The following is a 14,197-nucleotide window of genomic DNA, read 5'->3' as shown; positions in this document are numbered from 1 at the left end:
GATGAGGGACAGCTTAAGCACATGCAGTGTGATATACAGCAGCGGAGGAAACCACGCCGTAAATTATTTTTTACTGCCAGTCTAAAATAAGCCAATGACCAAATGTGGGCACTCATCCTCTTACTGCTGCTCACTGTGGAAGCTTAGCATCCAATTTGTCAGGTCTGACCACCTTTACAACTGCAAAACAAGATATACACGTTAGTTTATATGGAAGGATTTAGTATTTCAGCATGTGGGGAGGAAGTATATCAAGTTAAAAAATAAGGCTTGGTATAAGGTTATGTTTAAAGTAGGGACACAAATGGGGTATTGTATGCAGCATTTACCTTATATATTACTTTTGAATACTGATGTGAAAATATTCCACAGCCCACAACAAAGAATACATTTGAGCATTATTACACTGTTGAATATATATCCTTAAAGATTATTTATATATGAATGTACATATATATAGTATGTGGCCTATATACTTATGTATACAACATTAATTGCATAGATTAGGCTCTTTTTTGTGTATACACATATTGTGACTTTTTATTATTTATATTATATGTATATGTGGGTATATTTTTGTGTTTCTTTGTCTATATATATATATGAATTATACATATATATTAGGTTAATATATTAATATTCTTTTCTTTAATTTGTATTTCACATTTGCCTTTAAGCACAGTCTAAAACAGTGAGCTTTTTACTGAACATACTGAGTTTTAGAGATGCATCTATAATCTTAGAAAGGTCCTGATTCTTTTTAAATAACTTACAGTATATAACAAAAAATCCCTGCACACACTTGGTTGTGTGAGGAGCTGTTTCCAGCTGGACAGCAGACAGAGTGGGATCTTTGGTTGGAGAGAACACTTGGCAGGACTTTGCTGAAATCCTCTCTCAGAGACAATCTACCCTGCTGCTCCGCACTTTCCCTCTCCGAGCGGATTGGTGAGGGATCCGTGGGATCACTCTCTGATTGGCCGGCTCCGCCTCGTCAGGCCACGCGTCAGCCCCGGCTCCACTACCATCACCTCCCCCCACCCCCCCAGTGCTCCCCCTCCTCATTGTGGAACAACAGTGCGGGAGGATGTCGGAGCGGCGGCAGCAGCATCAGGACCACAAGTCGGGAGTGGGATGGAGCCGCTGAGTGAGGTAGGCGCAGCAGCGATGCCCTTTCTCTCTCCTCCTCTCCATCATGGCGTGTGCGCTGCGGGTCTGAGCCTCACTCGTCCTGCGGAATGTGGCCGCCTGAGCAGGGACGTCTCTACTTTTTATTGTTGTGGTTTCTGCGCGGTTGTAGCAGCTGCACCTCAGACAATAATCGGTCCTTCCTGGTGCTTCCGTGCGCTCATCCGCAGCTTCCCGGCTGTTGGGGGTTGCGGTCGCCGCTTCGGTCCGGTGATAAGCTGCCTGTCTGGGTCTGGGGGGGGGGGGGTGCAGCTACTCAGGCTGATCACCGATTCTCCGTCCTGTGGGGCACCGTGGAGCCGTCAGCCCCCTGCACCCTTGTGGAAATGCGTAGGTTGTCCAGGACGATGGGCGGTGCGGATGGCCAAGTTACACGGTGGCCCATCAAACTTTAATCACATGTATTTATTCATTCTGATGGGATTTTTTTTTATTCTCGTCCCTAAACCATGGAGGGAGCATCTCATAGAAAATTTACTTGAAACAAATCTTCGTTTAAGCCAGGGCTGATATTTTAAAACTGTAAAGATTACAGTGTTATTTATTAGACGTTCAATTATGGATAATGCTCAGTAAGTAAGATGTGTGGTTTGAGATATCCAGTTTAGACACTGGCCGGCTTAGAAAATAAATGTTCTGATAAAAAATCATCTCCACTGATGTTTTGTGTTGAAACTTCAGTGAAACTGAGGGAATATGTTTTTTTTTATTTCATATTTTTCAAATATTTAATAAAACCATTTATGTTTGGACAGAAAAGAGTCGAAGAAATAAATGCAATCTTGAGTAAGACATGCATGGAAATCTCCCTGAAATAGGACGTCATTTTAAAAACTTATTTTAGACAAATATAATCCTCAAAATCCATTTATCATCTTTCAAAAAATGTAAGATTATCACGTTTGCCTTCATTTTTCTCCCTTTGAGGTACACAATCATATTTCTCTTCCTTGATATCTTATTGTGAATCTCGTGTCGCAAAAGATTTTATGAAAATACTCTGAGAAGTTCAAAGTCTGGAGTGAGTGAGTCGTCTCCACGATCTGTTTCTTCCTGCTGCCGTTGCCAGGACATAGATCATTATCTGGATCCTACGCTAATCCTCTTTCTCATTTAACCCCATGATGGTTTCCGTTACATGTCCATCCACCAGTAGACAGCGAGCGGTGATTTGTGCCAGACTGTCTGTCTTTTTGTTGGCTGCTCATCCTGCTCCTGCCATAACTGCAGGTCTGTGTCTGTGCCCTGCTTCCTGTGACTGCTCTCCCTAATCACATTTTTGCAAGGTGTAATTAGACGAGGGAGAGTGAAGCTTAATCCCTGGTTTAAATGTTCTGTCTTGCTTATAGCCGGTGTTGCTTCTAATGTGACATTAGTCTTAGAATATGCATTTGTGGAGATTTTCTTCAGGTATCTGTGTGTTGAGCGTTTTGTTTGAACTAGAGGATCATTAAATAGGTCAGTGGAAAACAAGGAAAAGAAAAACCTGGCAATTCTGTATTTGTATGAAATGTTAGGTGTCAGATGAGAGTTTCTTGCAAATCCGCGAAAAACATTATTTCTTTCTTGGCATAATCTAATGCGGTGCATCCTGGCAGTTTAGGGCTATAATGGCTATTGTGTCACGTCCACACAATAGCAGAGTATTTACTTGTCCAGAACAGCCTGGGCTCAGCTATAGCTAATAATAGGTTGACATGTGTGATGCTTTTCACATACACACACACACACTGGAGCTTTCCCACAGCTATTTTCCAGTAAATCATTATGGATCCAATAGCAAAAACAAGGACATATATCAAAATGCAAGACAAGAATGTTTTCTCCCTTTTCAGGATTGAGGAACTTTGTTGTTTTTAGGTGCAACTAGCTCATACATCTTGACTCAAAGCAGTCGGCTGATTCAGGACAAGAATCCGAAGGTGGGAACAGGGAGACCTTAGTGTGAGGGATCTGTCTCATGTGTCAGACGCTTCCTGAAGGAGGAGAGGATGGGAGAGATGTGCACGGGATTGAGGGAGGATGGAGGAGGTGACAGGAGGGATGAGTGAAAGGATGCATAGGTGTGAAGAGGGATTGGTGAGGGAGAAGGGTCAGAGGAGAGACACATTTAGACGATGGGTTAACCAGGTATAAGAAGGAAAGATAAGAAGTGGCACACACACACACACACACACACACACACACACACACACTTTGCTTATGTTTTTGTATTGCCCATACGCATACATGTAAACTACAACTTAACTGTTTGGCAGAGGCATATAACCGCAGGACGTTAATCCTTGTATCTTTTAACATACTTCCCACTTCCCAAAATGCACTGCAATCTGTCTAAAACAACACAATTTGATGATCTGTATATATAATTTGCCTTTTGTCTTTAATGGCTTTTTCCCTTAAGCTACTATTGCTGTGTAGTCCTGCAAAGAACGTACTCATAGATGCAGTAGTATATGCTTTTCCTCTCAGTCTTGCATCAGCCTTTAAAAACTGACTCTGAATTTTAAGTTACAGTGCAGTTTTAAATAAGCAAAGTGAAATATTTGCTATTGACAGTATTCCCATTTTTTTGTTTCCATATTAAGGCATATAGTATATATATAGTCTACAAACCAGCAATTATGGGCACGTTAGTTCAAACACTGATTTGAAAAGACACCATAATCCCAGTATGGGGCATTTTTCGTTGCAATTATTTCATGGTTACAAATACTGAGAGTGAAGGAATGCATTTCACTGGGAGGCATCGAGGAACAATTCCAGCCCATGACTGGATTCGGGCTACCACATTAGAGGAATAAGTCTGAACCAGGGCCTCTTGAAGTTTGACTTGATTTCCCCAGTGACCAGCAGACCAAAGCAGTTTTTACTGCAGTGACGAAAAAGGGCCTTGGACAGGCTCTGCTCAAGCCTTGACCCTGAAACTGCAAATAGGAAAGAATTTAAAAAGCTGCTTTAATGCTGGGACTGCTAATATCTTGACTCGTGTTATTTCCGCTGAAACGTACACGTACATGTAGCGAGGGTTGTATGTTGTTCAAGAAGAGCATCAATAAGTTCACTGTTGTGGGTTTTTCGCGATAAGAGCCGATGATTGAAGGCTTAGCGTCTCTCCTGTAACTTGTTGGACTCATTAAACAGTGTGTTAGTTTGTGTTTGTCTTTAAAATACAAGTGTAGACAGACGGAGTCGTCTGAATCTGTTTGCTGACAGCGTTTATGAGACGTTACAGCTGAGAAAGCTTTTCTCTTATTATATTTAACTGAACAGTTACAGAGCTGAGCTACTAATGATAAAGTAGGAACAGCAGCAGGAGAAAATGCCAAAGTGCAACTGGATCAAATGAAAACATTTTCGATTAATGCGCTATAAAGAAAATAATAGGCTAATAACGCAAAATAACACTAATTCTAATATCACTGCTATTAAACAAATTATAGTTTCAGGGTGAGTACTGAAAATAATTTGTGTTAATGATTTTCCACTCTTCGTCTGCTGCTATTTTTTGCCTCACAGAATTATTGCTTATGGACAGTTCCATTAGTGGGCACAGTGTGATACCCCAGTCTACCATAACTGAGCTGTGTTGTAATCCTTTAACACATATGCTCTTAGAATGACAGTCTGCTTCAGCTGAGTGACGGCGGGCTCTGTAACAGTCTCCAGCCTCGGCTCAAGTCTGATTTATTTTTCGCATGGTTCTACAATTCTGACTTACTCAAAAAAAAAGAGGAAAAAAACCAACTAACGCATTCAGAGGAAGCAAATTGCTCTCCAGAGAAGAAATTGAGCCAGATAAAAAAAATCTATGCAGAGACAGCAAAAGATTCTCCATCACAAAACCAAACAAAGTGCTGTCCAGAACTGCCTTTGACCCATGAGTTGATTTAATGTGACACATTGCTTTTTCTTGTGGTTGTTCTGCTGCTGTCCCAATTTCATTGTGTCTCAAACAAGAGTGTGCGGGTGTAGAGGTCAGGGCGGTGGATGGACATGGAGTAATTTTCTGTCCGAACCTGACCGACCTGAACCCGACAGGCATTCTGTTTTCCTGTTAACAGACCCACACTTGAGGTTTTCCTCCGATTAAAGGGACTCTTACCTTTGTTGCATTTGAGAATTACAGCACATTCAAATCATCCCGCCTTCCTCCAATGCCCCACCCCCTCGTTCCCATCCGCGGTGTTTTTTTGAAGAAACTTTATTTACAAGCAGACTTAGAACCTACTGCCTCCGCGCACGCACGTGAGTTTTTGTTTACCAAAGCAATGGATTCGGTAAGTTATATACATTTACATTCACATGCCTTGATGACGCGGGCCCGAATGCGCCACAAGAAGCAGACGGAAAACCTGCATGTCCATGCAGCAAACAGACAGGTCTGTCGGCCAATAAGGTCCTTCGGTCCGAAGAATTTTATTGGTTGAAGTTTTCACTAAATATTATGATAGTGAAATAATTGTTTGTTTTTACTCCTGGTTGGTCTGTCTTGCATTTTAGAGTGTCATTACCTTATTAATACCAATTTAACCTTATCCAAAAAAAGTGTAAAAATGCAACAAAGGTAAGAGTCCCTTTAAGTGAAGCGTAAAAAAAAAAAATCAAGTAGATACTGAATATCATCTCAACTTCTTTTGTCCTAACCTGGCCTGAGGCGCCTCCTGACTTTAAAATAGAGGATTTTGCATCCGATCATCAATCACAACAATATTACACTTGTCCTAAACAACTATGGTATTATAAACTTTACCATTTCTACCTGTTTCAGTCCCATGCTCTCAGTAAAGTCAATTTGCAAGAGGTACATAGATCTTGTTGCCTTGTGTGGGTCCTAAGTCCCTGATGTATAGGGCTTATCCTTTGAGGGTCGTGGTGGAGACTGGAGCCAATTCCACATATAGAGCAAGTGGAGGTATACACACTTGACGGGTCGCCAGTGTATCACACAGCCAACCCACAGAGAGACAAACAACCATTCACACTCACATTCACCCCTACGGTCAAATTAGAGTCTCCAATTAACCCAACCCTGATCTGCACGTCTCTGGACTGTGGGAGGAAGCCTCAGGTACCTGGAGGAAACCCACACAGACATGAAAACATGCCGCTCACTGAACGTTTAGAGCGGATCTATTTATAATCACCGCAGACTTCTACTAGTTTAGAAAGATGTAAAGGCCAAAATGTCAACTGATGCAGTCATGGAGTAAATTAGCTCTATGTCCACCAGCATCATCTAGTCCCTCCGGAGTCATGTCCCCTCATTTTCACTCCCACTGAAGATGCTGCTCGTGGAAACTCTTGGCTTGAGTCAGTCAAACGTGCAACGTGATACGAATCAGCCAGTTTAACATGTTTACATTTTTCTCATCCTGATCTCTGTGCAGTTCATCCTACTCTCACTGGGTTTTGCTGCAGCCTGATTCTGTTTTTACTGAGCAGGAAGGAAAACACACTGTTTTCCTCTGTTAACCTAATTCTATTCTAATATTATGAGTTAGTGAATTTATTTTGATTAAAGAAGCGAATAAATTCCCTGTTGCCTTTTCCGGCTGTCACAGCTTTGCTTTATCGCCACAAGGCAAAAACAAAAAACAACACAATATGTCGGTGCACTGCACACACATATTGTGTTGTTTAGTCAGCCACCATTTGAATTCTGCTTGTATAACATCCTTGGGCATAACAAAATGTGTAGTTTTTACACCAGCAACGGCTGTTCAAAATTCATAGATGTTCTTCCTTGAGAGGTGTTTTTGCCGCAGTTATTCAGAATATGCATCTTGTAACTTGTATAGGAAGAATTCTTTTGAAATGCTGAGTCTTATGGGTCATTGGTGGTTACAGCTGCTACCACAGGCACTCGAGCCTCTCCTTCATCTAGAAGCTGTGCATGAAGACAATACAACATGTTTACCTGCTGTTCCTCCAGCATTTGAATAATGCAAGACTTTCCATCTATGAAGGAGAAAAAAAAGTTTCCACAACCATATCGCGAGTACTTCAGCAGTCTATGTGGGTACAGTAAAAGAAGTGTGAAATGATTTTAGCTTGGTTGAGGCACAATGTCGGCCTAGTGCAGGACAAGACAACATGTAGCAGGACCTCATGCATAATGCAGGTGCAGATATATTATGAGCAACAACAGCAAAACAGCACAGAGACAAAGCTGAGTAACATTTTCTTGTGTAGCCGAATCAGCTTGTGTGTAAAGATAGTCGTCTGACGTATTTCGGAGCGAGAGTCTGCGCAGTAATAATGAACCTAATCAGGACTTTTCATCCCGTTTGAATATTTCCTTAATGTGTTCCTTGGCAGGGCCCTGTGATAAACATACTTATTGTCATTTATGGCCCAGTGGGACAACACAGGAAGTCGACAAAACAGAGCTGTTAATTAGACACCAAACAGAAGCTGTCAGAGAGAGAATAAGGTGGTAAACTGGATTTATTTTCTTTGTGTGCATGTGTTTTTTTTGTCTCTGCCACTGCCTTACTGTCACTTTTGTTAAGCTGATCCTTTATGTGGCGCCCTTATCAGAGAAGTCAGCCTCTGAATCCCTTTTCCTTGATCCATCACAGGAAACAGTGCCTGGGTTCTCAGTCTTGTTCGTCTCCCTCAGAAGTAAAGAGCCACAGGACAGGCTGTGAAGGTGACACTGTACCGGAGGCGCGGACTTAACAGAGAACAGCCTGCCTGGAATTGATATTCCTCAAAAATCCCAAGCCAATTAGGGAAGTGGAGCCTTGGTGGTGACTGCAGAAAATGTACGAGGCTCAGCTCGGGCAGACGACAAGTACTGAAGTCCTGCAACATACAGCACAATGCACTTAGTGCGACATTATTTCTGACTCTGATTTCCGTGTTTTGTTGTTCAAGTGAAGCGGGTGAATGTCCTGAATCTATATATCCTGAAGCCCCGGAGCTGTCACTGCGATGGTGGCTTGTGAAAGAGCTTTTAGTGGAATCTGGAGTTAACAAAACAATCCTCCAGCACTTTTCCACTTTTCATTTCAGCATGCATGTGGAGACCTCCTGGAGATGTTAGAATTGAAATTCTTTGTGCTGCTACTTTGCGAGAACTTGTTCACCTCATCCACTCGGTAATTATAGATGCTGTAGCTTTGTGCAGTGTAGCGACACCCTCTGAGTTTCGGCAACACTACGACTTATTCAGGAGGGTTCGGAGGAGAGAAAGGTCGACTTCTCTGCAACTTGGCAAGCAGCACCTGTTCGATGATATGGAGGAGGGCGATCACACCCCCACAGGCGGTGCGTCAGCTCAGCCTCTAGAAAAGATGGAAAAGAGCTCTCTCGTTCTTAATGAGAAAACCTGATTGAAATCAGCGGACACAAGGGATCCTATTGATTTGTTGGAGAGAGACAGAATTGTAATGTCATGTGTCTGAGAAAAATTGTCTTCTCTTTGCTTCACTGAAGCTCATGTGTGAAAAGGAGGGGGGGGGACTGCTCACAGCAAGTTGAACCAAACTAGAGGAGACAGAAACACTGCATCTTGTTTTTTGGCATCCCTGAGGTGTATTTATCAATTAGGCAATACCAGTACCAGTTAATTGTGATATAACACCAAGCACTGCAAAAGGTATTAACAAGAGGTGATGGAGGTATTGACAGAGGAGGGAAAAGAGACATGGCGTAATTGGACAATTTGCAGTAATATCAGCACAAGATTAAGGACCTTGTCTTGAAAGCTTTTGAGAGCTGAGCTGAGGTGGATATGTATTTCCTACTTCCATCTTAAAGGTGCTCCAGCTAAATGACAGTATCTGTTGTGAGCAGAATATTTTTTCCAGTCAAACTCGAGCTCTGCAGCTGTTGTCGAGCAGACCAGCCTGTGGCGTTACTGAATGGAAACAGTTTTTTTCCTACAGGCCAGTTTCTGACTGTAGGCAGCAGAAAAACAACTTTGAAACATCACGTAACATATTGGGCACGTTAAAATGTAAAAAAGCATGCGCAGGTGTGAGGTCAACTGGGGAAATGGTTTTAAAAACAGTTGGACAGGATAAAAACAAAGAAATGTAGCCAAAGTCAAAACAGTACACTTTACATTTCCTTCTCAAGCATCTCAATGCTTAACGTTCGATACATTAGTAAAAGGCTGGAGCCTTCTGTCCGTATTCAAATAAAAGGAGCAGTAGCAGAGGAAATCTTCCACAAAGGACATGAGAAAGAAATTAAAACAATGGTGGAGCTTTAAGAGGAGACCATTCAAGACTTTTGTAAAAAGACAACAAAAAACAACAAGGACAGTCACCTGTGTCTCTTTCTTAAGAGGTAAATTATCACAACCTATCCCTCCGTTTACTATTTGTTGTTGTCGGAAACTCTAGAATCTGCGCTGCCCTCTGGTGGATGTATTGCAAAACAACCATGCAAACGTGAAGGTAAAAAAAGTACGTAAACAGTAACGCTGAAACCCTATTAAACGGATGTATCGCTTTCGCCTCTCTTTTAAGATGCACATTATCGCAACCTTCTTCACCATCGCCATATTTGATTTTGTCAGAAAGTCTCAGCTCTGTGTGCTGCCCTCTACTGGATGTATTGCTTAATAACCGTGCCTACGCAAAGGACACATGGAGGTAGGTGGGCACTGTTGAGGCAACATGAAACTGATCCTGTAAATTAGAGGATGAAGCAATACTGTACTCTGTGTTCTCTGTTGTCTTGGCACAGTAAAGCTCAAGCTATATAGCTACACCTCCGCTGTTAAACGTGTGCTTAGGCCAACTACTTTGATTTGACTCAACTGGAATTAATTTGTATCGAGAAGCCTTATCTCAGGACAGTGTTTTCTCTGGGGTAGAGACAAAAAACACGTAACCATTGAGATGGTTTAATTGATATTCCGTCGGATAATCTGCTGTAGTGTTCCTTTATATGCTTTTGTGTTCTGCTCTGCATACTATATTGATCCGAATGGGTCCCTGTGTGATCTTAAAGTGATGTTGAGAGACATTTCTCTGCCTCTTTGTTTATGTTCTGATCAGCACCGTGCACTAAATCTCCAGCGAGCCATTTGGTCGTAACCATAGAGGTCAGCTGTTGGATTTGTTTGAACTCTTGAGTGCCGGCTCAATTGAGAAAAGCATTTCTCGGTTTGACTTAAAAAAGTCCCAGACAGAATACAAATGACATTTCTCTTCGCTGCAGAATAACGATTTTAGTGAAGAACTCACGTAATTGCCACAATCTTTTATGATGATGACTCAAATAATTGATTTAGTGTGCAACCTCCCTTTTAGTTGTTTTCCTTGTTTCCTCCCCCATTTCAGCTTCCATTATCTTAATTAACTGTAATAGAACATTTTTATGAATTTCTCCCAAATAGCCTGTTGTGCAGAGTTTTTGTTTGTTTCAACCTGTGTTTGCTCAGTGAGCTTTAGAGAAGGAGAAGCTGCACTGAAAGGTTTGGTAGTAAATTGATTTTCAGTGGATGGTTAATCTCATATGTTGCACACGTACGTATAGATCCTGACATGGACGCCTTAGTGTAGCATGGCAGTTGTTTCATTCTGTGAACAGTACAATTAGATCTACAGAGCAATATCCACTAAAGCCTGACCGATTTATATAGATATATATATATACGTTATAAAATAGGCTGTTTTGAGCCTTTTACAGCCGTACCAGCATTTACGTTTGCCGATATGCTGTTATATGAAAATTTTACTTGACAGAATAATGCAGGAAAAGGGTTGCATTCAATCTAAAACATTTTGCACAGGTATAACAAGTTTAAGGTTCAACTGTAAAATACCAACCTTGTATTTCTTTGTCATAAAGGTTTGATAATTAAATCTATGTATATTAAAAAATATATATATATTTTGGCTGATATATGGTATCAGAAATTCTTAACCTCTTAAATTGTATTAGTATTGGCTATGGCTTGATCAATACATAAACATTCCTCTCATAGCTGATATCAATATTGATGTGTGCGTCTCTTTGTGTGTGTTCAGTAAACATAAGTGTTGTTTTACTGACATCTGCACTGAATCAGCTGCTATATTCTGTATATTTGCCACAAGTGCCAATAGAATAATAGTCATCTTAGAGTTGAGATGTAAAACTATGTCTGGTCGGTCATAGAGGCCACTGTGAGAGCATGTTGGCTCCTGGGTTAAAACTGCAGTCACCTACTCCAGCTTCATTAGCATGGCCCTGTGAGGTTATGAAGTCTCAGTGTTTGTCAGGAAATGATCTATTTGTGGAGAAGAAAAGCAGTGAAGAAAAGTTTTCCTCCTCTGCTTTGTGCTTTGTCTTTACTGGAGCAGTTTTCTGACATGAACTCGTTGGGGGAACTGGATCTGGACTTTTTTTTCATTTTTTGACTTTCACATGTTCACAACAGGAAAATGTCTGCAACATCCAGTCGAGGGATGGCACCTGGGTAGAGTTTGCAGGAGGCAGGAAATTACAATAATAACAGTATAATATAAAAAATAAATTCTGCTGCGGAATTGCACAGTGTTTTTGTTGATAGAAACTCAACACTGGCCTCGGCCTTTATAGCCAAAAGCGCTTGAATCTCATTATCTTTCCAAGTTGACATCTTCTTCTGAATCTTCCCGAGATATTTGGGGTCTTCCAGCTTGTGTCTCCCGTGTTAGAACCATCATCAACTTGCTCGCTATGAATTTTCTTGACTTTTTCCTGCCGTATTCTCTGGACATTATATCCTGGGACTGGCAGGGAAAATTCCAGAAAATATTTGGAGCAGCTGACTTGGACATGTGCGTTTGTCAAACACAGCCCTTCTGGAAGATTCCAGGAAGAAGTGTAGACCTCAGTGCATGTGTGAAAACTGCTCAGGAGTCACATATATTAGCAAAATTCCACAAACATATTGTAATCCTAAAGTACCACAAGTACTGCAGGAAAACCATAATTCCAGTACAGCAACTAGTGTGCAGTATACAGCAAAACGAAGTAAAATATTAAATGTTTTAAAAAGTTCTTTAAAATTATCTTAAAGTGATTGTGTTATTTATAAATTGAAAGGTATTTAATCATCTCATGTATAATTAAAATGAAATGAAACGGGTTAGACGTGTCATGTGTTAAATATACAGGCCCCCTAAAATAGAACCTCAATGCAAGAAATGTGATTAAACCTGTCATTTCCAATTAAGACGAACTGCGATAACAAGGTTATAAAAAGAACCTGGGAAAGCTTCTTCAGCCTGGACCTGGTTTATGTTTAATGGTAACATGGCTCTGCTGGAAAAGAAAATTGCCTGAACAAGAAAGAGACCAGATGGTACGACTTCACTAAGATGTGAGAGGGTACAAGATGGTTACAGAACTTGGGCCAAGGCACAGTAGCAGCAGTGGCAGAGGAAGAGCCACAGTAACAGAGGCCGTCTCAAGAAGCTTAGCAGGAGAGGAATATTCCCAACGTAACAATGATCTCCAACACACAGCAAAAAAATCACACAAGATTTTGTAAAGGAGAAGAAAATATGAAAACATGTACATGTGTATCCCCTGACTTGATTCCAAGAGAAGACCTTTGGAGTATTTTAAAGCGAAAGGTAGAGCGATAAAAACCCTGCAGCAAAGAGCAGCTGAAAAGATCCAAGAATGTCAGAACATCTCTCCAAAGACTTTCTGCAAGACGGGTATGATCCACGCCCGGGAGGGATCGGATCTGTTACCGAAAAAATAAGGGAAAAATACAGAACATTTAGTGAAAGTAGAGAAATAGCATCACTGCAATGAAGGATGTTAAAATGTGTGTTGTTGTTGGTTCTTTAATATGGATCTTTCATTAAGTCGTCCGACATTTCTGCTTTTCAGATTAATTAGCATCATTCTTTCTGGGCTTTGGATAAAAACAAATAAATTCTATTGAATGGACAGGATTTGTAATTACTTAGGATTACAGTGTCATTGGCCAGGGTCAGCGCTGTTGTATGCTTTATAGTGTACGACTGATTCATTTTAGCACCATGCTATATTTCTTGATACTTTGTACTGGCAAGTCACAAAGCATTCCATCAGTTTGTCTGAAGTAAAACTTTGAGACAAGGTCAACGAGATGTACATGCGCAATGTCCCTAGTTGTTTCACGTTATCTTTTTCTTTTCAGTGTCCCCGTGCTAATGAGGTCTGAAGGAGACAGGTTGAAAGATAAAGGTTAATCACTCAGTGTCCAAGTGCTCAAAGACCCAAATCCTTTTCCACAGATACTCCTTCCTTTGTATTTTTAAGGAGAACCTGCAGCTCTTCGTTTACCTCAAGTCAAAGTATTGATAAAAGATATTTTTGTTTTGTTTTCTAAGAGCCTCGGCATAAAAGCGATTTACTCTGAATGAAGCCAAATAATATATTTTGAGCATTCAGTCATTTTCCTATCTGGGGCTGCAACTATCGTCTTGTTATATACCTTATTGGTTTTGATTTATGAGGTAATAATGAAGCTTTTCGATGTCACATATACTCCAAATATATATATATACGTTGCAACTACATACATACACGTATATATGTGTTTGTTTGTGTGTGTCTATAGCTTATTACGTTTCCCAGAATATGTCTGTGCTCTTCAAAATTACACATCATAAACATTTGTTGTGAAAGAAATTCCACTCATGGCTTTAAAACAGCTAAAATGTAACTCTACACCTTCCCTCCTCATTTCATGACTGGATTTTATGAATATGCTGAATAATGAAGTGAACAGGAGGAGAAGATTAAAACGTGATTTTGTTTTAACTTGAACAAATCTAAAAGTGATGGTATCAGTGTTGTTATCAAGATAAAGTTACAAATTGAAACAAAGCAGGCTCAAATATATTAAGGCAAACATTACATACTCTTCTCCAGTTTATTACATCTAGAGACGTTTTCATGTATCAGTGAGGAGACAACATTTAGTTATTGCTGCTTTGACAGAGGTTCATTGGGGACATTTCTAGTGTCAGTGCTCCGGCTGCGATCCATCTTATACGTCACGCAGAGCTCCAAATATATA

This window comes from Limanda limanda, chromosome 16 (assembly GCF_963576545.1).
Source record: "Limanda limanda chromosome 16, fLimLim1.1, whole genome shotgun sequence".
In the NCBI taxonomy this organism is placed as follows: domain Eukaryota; kingdom Metazoa; phylum Chordata; class Actinopteri; order Pleuronectiformes; family Pleuronectidae; genus Limanda; species Limanda limanda.
This window is presented reverse-complemented; position numbering follows the sequence as displayed.